Consider the following 5,645-nt stretch of genomic DNA (forward strand, 5'->3'; position numbering starts at 1 on the left):
TCTTTTATTTTCTATTATAAGCCCTTTATGTGGTGTCGCCCTGACGCCCGACTGCGGCATTGTTATTCTTGCATTTTCCTCTCGAGGAGTCATTCAGACCCTCGTTTGGCACCCAGTATTTATTTTGGGATTTCGGGAGGACTACCGCCCGACTTCTCTTTTATTTCCCATGCATTATTATTTCTATGTCTGAGTGCACTTATTAATCTGTTCATATGGATCATGTTTACATTTGTTATATCTTATGTCCGAACTGTCTTGCGAGTACTTTCATAGTACTCACCTGGCTTGTTGATTTGGCCAGATGTTGACGAAGGCGATCTCATGGATGAAGAGTTTGATAGTGAGTCCGACGCCTAGAGGAATCCCAGTCAGTCCCGTGCGATCCTGGATATTGGTCACTTGTATTATATACGCTTCCACCACCCGCAATAAGTCTCCTCGAGCCTCACTCCGACGCTCGAAGAGTTGTTAGTTTTCAGGAGTCATATCACCCACATCGCGGTGATATTTCCACCACCCTCCTATCGTAAGTTAGTAGTTATGCCACCCTATCTGCCGTTATGTTTTATCGGCGCGCTTGTAATAAATTGTTGGTCAGTCTCCGCTCAACCTTGTATTATATTCAGTACTCCTTGTATTTTCTTCTGTGACCAAGATATTGTCTACCAGTGAAAAGAAATTCTTCTTTACTGGTCCGCAAAAGGGATTGGTCTCTCAATAAATATTTTTATTGAAAAACCAGTCGTGACATAGGCAGTCCTTAATATTGCCAAGTATTTTTGTGACAGGTCTCACGGTTAACAAAATTCAGTTGGTATTAAAAGGAAAATGCAAAACAGTAAAGAAGATAGAAAACGGAAAACAGAAAGAGAAAAAGGCCTAAAAATTACTGTACATCTAGGCTTAAGTATGCACAGTACACATTCGGCCCAGCCCAGCCGCACCTCTCCTTCTACCTCCGCTACAAGAGGCTGTGAGGTTACCCCTCAATCTCCCTTGGTTCGAATTCGAGCTTGTCATCACGATGACCTGTACCTTGTCATCATTGTTGCGGCCACCAGCGTCTCCCGTGTGCGGGAGCAAGTCCTGGAGGTCCGTCGCGCTCTACCACGTTCATTTAGGGCATTGAAGCAAGGAGGAGAGCTGTGTAGACGACGTCATCGTCTTCTTCTTCGTCCGGCCATAGCAATCTCGCCATCGTCGCCGTCTCTTCGGTCCACCCCGACCCTTCCCGAGGACGCCAACGGACTCGCGGTGAGCCCTCCTTCGGTTTGCCCTGTTTCCCCCTCGAATCTGTCGTTGTAGTGCCCCCCTCCCCTTTGCATCGGCGGTCATGGCAGGGAGCTCGGCTCCATCGCCGCGAGCCCCTGCCCGCGCCAGCCATGCTCCCTCGGGGGCGGCCGCCCGGGCCCTCGAAATCTAGGGGGCCCCCTCCGGCCATGTCGCATGTGAGATTACCTAGCTACGCAGTGACAACGCCGTCCCCCGAAGCAGATTTTTTTTAGGGAAATCGCACGCAGCAGGAGGTAGCGGACGACGATAACAGAGTACGTTCATCGTGTTTTCTTCCTTGCACAATCGCAGGGGCCGTAGTAATTTTGTTTGAGAATGAATCGCAGGGGCGAGCGCACAGCCGCACGACATCATCCACCGTGAGATACTGGGCCTGGCCCAGCTCGTGGGCAGCATGACCATCACTGCAGAAGCCCCCGGCAAGCGCACAACGCCCACGTCCCCTTTTTCCCATCGTGGATGCCTACAGCCCACACGAAAATTAGTCGTGAATCACGGCAACGCCATCGCCGTCATCAGGATATCGCCCATGGCAGCGGCGACGGGGAAGGAGCACACCGGGAGGCTCCTCATCAGATTCCGGTAAGGATCGGTTCGCTCTTGAATTCTTGATATAATCCTGTGCGCTTGTATGGATTGATTCTGAGATTTATCCCCTTCCTTGCTCTCGACGGGAAAGTGTATAGTCACTGTGAGCGAGATTTTCATTTGGCATTTGAAAATTAGGAGCCATGATGCTACTGTTCTATTTAGGGAAAATTAGGAGTATGGGATGTTGTCTACTAAAGCAGGATTAACCACGAAGTTCCGTCAAATACTGTATGAACTTGTCTGTTTAATTAACTCGATGATCGCTTTTATGACTTTGTGGTAATGCTGGAAAAGCACTATTTCAAAGACATGCGGATGGTTCCTTCTTTCTAGAATATTTCAATTTATATTTCCAGAGACAAAGTTGACAGAAAATAATGCTTTCTCGATTTGCAGACGATAGCAAGAAATATATTGAATCTTCTGTTCAACAGTTTTCTCATATAGTTTATGACCTTAACTCATTCTGTGTTATCTATAGGGCTTAGAAGATGGTTCTAATGCTTCATCAAAGAACAATCTTTTTTATCGAGGACATTTATAAGGAAGCGCTGGATGTGTTTATGATGGCTGAGGTATGCAATCTTCTGTGATCATTGTTGTCATACTGTAAAAAGCATATACGTCTTTTAAATAGCTATATAGTGATGAAAAAAATGTGAGGTTTGTAAGTTTAGAAAAATTGTTGAATGGGATTGATATGATACCATAATTAATGTTATTGCATCTAGGAAAGTTAGAAGAAAAAATTAAGTCAACTATAAATTATTAGATTTTGGATGCACTTGTTTTACTAAAACATTTCTCATATACATATTTTAAATATTATATTGATGTTTATAATAAGGGCCCCCGGTTCTAGCTCACCCCGGGCCCCAGAAATCTCAGGACCGGCCCTGCACCCGCTCGCACTGCCGCCGCCGCCCCCGTGCGCTGATGCTCGCCTACTGTTGCTATCGCTCCTTGATGCTGCTTGTGTCCCTGCCACTGCTGTGCTGCTTGTTGCCCGCTCACCGTTGCATCCCCTGCTCATCTGCGTATGTGTGCACGCGCCTGCCTTTGGTCATGTCCGTGCCCGCGCTCACAAGCGCTCGTGCACTCGCCCGCGCGTGGTCGTGGTCACCGGCCCCCTGTGCTCCATGCGAGCCCAACCGTGGTGTGGCACGGTTGAACCTCTGGCACCTAGGCTGGCCCTGTATAGATTAGTTTTACTTGTGTTTAACTAGTCTAATGACCCAATGACAGGTGGACCCCACCCCCTAATTATTCATTTAATAAAAATATTAAAACTAAGCCAATGACAGTTGGGCCCCACTAGCCCAGTTAACCAGTCCACATTGATTGGCCCCACATGTCAGCCTGCGCGTGCACTGCTGTGTACACTCTGCCGGGTGCACCTAGCAATTTAGATGGAACTTCAAATTAATAAATAAATTTATAAAATCATTTAAACTTTGGAAAATCATATAAAATAATGTATAACTCGGATGAAAATAATTTATATATGAAAAATGATCGAAAAAAATAAGACGGATTCGAATATGCCATCCACATACATTTCACATTCCCCAATCACAACAAACACCGAACCTTCCCTTCCGGATCGTCTGACCGATAAATTCCTGGAGCCGGGAAAATATTCCCGGATATTTTCCCGCTCCGTCTATGACAACTAGCACTACATTAGGTCACCCCTAACGTAGCATATCACCATGTCATGCTTTGTGCTGCATATGTCTACTTTACATTTACTGTTTCTTCTACCTCTTCTTCTCTCGTAGACCTCGAGACTGACGATGACGCCACCGAGTACGACTACACCCCAGACGTTCACCCACTTGCAGCAGAGCTTCTAGGCAAGCAAAAAAAAACTATCATTCCTCTGAGTTCACCTTGATGGTAAGGACACACTGATACCTTTAACTGTTACCCAAATAACTGTTATTGCGGGACTGAAGGGACAGGTGGGACAGCCCCGATAGAGGTGGACCTGAGTTCCCTACTGTCTTTGGATAAGTCAGGTTAACCATGAGGGTACCCGCGAGATAATGACGAGGCACGACCGGTTAGGCAGAGACCGCCCCAGAGAGGGATGGGCCTGGCCCTTATCGTAAGTCCGCGAGACGGGGTGATAGGATCATTGATCGTTTCCGTGAGCTCCCAATACACTAACGGGTTTGGATATGTGATCTGAGTAGGCCTCTGGCCTTTTTGCACTAACCACCGCGCGGGAATAAGTATGGGCACTCGGCGTCGTACAATTCTTCCGAAAGCTCATTGACGTTAGCAGTTGAGTGGCGTGCGCCCTGTTGGATGGTAACCACCACCGCTTGTTGAGGTGGGTCTGCTCCATGTTGCGTTCGCAACACGCGGGAGTGCAAAGGACGATTGGCCCATGACCCCTTCGCACTTAGGATTTAGACCGACGTGTTGGCCTCTCTATTGAGCCTAGGTAGGACTATTATGTGTCGATCAGCCGAGGCCGGGTGTAACGCCCTGAGACAGATGCACCAGGTGTCTTCCAGTTATTCGCCGTCGTAGCCATGTCATTTTCTTGCGTCTTGCACTTTGCCATGTCATCATGTGCATTTCATCTGCATGTTTTCAAAACTTGCGTCCGTCCGGGTCTTCCAGTTTTCTCCGTTATCCGTTTCGGAATCCGACACTCTCCACGCGGGAGAAAAACGTTCTCGGAATGGGCCGAGAATTGACGAGCGGCCTTGGTATACCACCGGTAGACCGCCTGTCAAATTCCATTCCATTTGGGGGTCGTTTGATGCCCCAACGGTTAACGGCGTGAACCGTCGGACCCCTCTCTCCTTATAGCCCAACACCCCTCCACAGCAGGCCACTAGCCCATCTAAACCCACTCCATGCTCTTCACCGTTGGATCACGATCGTGTGGGCGAAAACCGCACCTCAATAGCCCTCTCCTAGCTCCCTCTACCTATAAATAAGCCTCCCCCTCCTCAAATCCGGATGAAACCCTAGATCTCTCCCCTCCACCCTGTCGGACGCGTCCGCGCCGCCGGCCGCACCAATCCGCCACCGCCACGTGTCTCCGTCGCCTCCCACCATCACTGGCCCGCGGGGCCCGGGTTGGGCCCTTCCGGTCCAACCGTCGCCGCCACCACCCGCGGGCACCCCGCGCCTCCCTGCTCCGCCCCGCGCCGGACTCTGCTGCCGCACGCCACCCGTCGGCTCTCACCGTCCGCCGCTGCCTCGTCCCCATCGGAGCACGCTGCCATCGCTGGCGCCAACTGCGCCCCGCACCTCCGGTGTTGGAAATATGCCCTAGAGGCAATAATAAATGGTTATTATTATATTTCTTTGTTCATGATAATAGTCTATTATTCATGCTATAATTGTATTGTCCGGAAATCATAATACATGTGTGAATACATAGACCACAACGTGTCCCTAGTAATCCTCTAATTGACTAGCTCGTTGATCAACAGATAGTCATGGTTTCCTCACTATGGACATTGGATGTCATTGATAACGGGATCACATCATTAGGAGAATGATGTGATGGACAAGACCCAATCCTAAGCATAGCATAAAAGATCGTGTAGTTTCGTTTGCTAGAGCTTTTCCAACGTCAAGTATCTTTTCCTTAGACCATGAGATCGTGCAACTCCCGGATACCGTAGGAGTGCTTTGGGTGTGCCAAACGTCACAACGTAACTGGGTGACTATAAAGGTGCACTACGGGTATCTCCGAAAGTGTCTGTTGGGTTGGCACGGATCGAGACTGG

The 5,645-nt window shown here is 48.8% G+C and overlaps 1 long non-coding RNA gene across 1 annotated transcript; it reads left to right on the forward strand.

The window, feature by feature from the left end:
- Positions 1-1,530: 1,530 nt before the first annotated feature.
- Positions 1,531-5,175, forward strand: LOC123099826 (uncharacterized). Its single transcript, XR_006448242.1, has 3 exons — positions 1,531-1,878; positions 2,369-2,462; positions 3,669-5,175. It is a non-coding gene; the product is annotated as an uncharacterized lncRNA (long non-coding RNA).
- Positions 5,176-5,645: the final 470 nt, after the last annotated feature.

Source organism: Triticum aestivum, chromosome 4D, assembly GCF_018294505.1.
Source record: "Triticum aestivum cultivar Chinese Spring chromosome 4D, IWGSC CS RefSeq v2.1, whole genome shotgun sequence".
In the NCBI taxonomy this organism is placed as follows: domain Eukaryota; kingdom Viridiplantae; phylum Streptophyta; class Magnoliopsida; order Poales; family Poaceae; genus Triticum; species Triticum aestivum.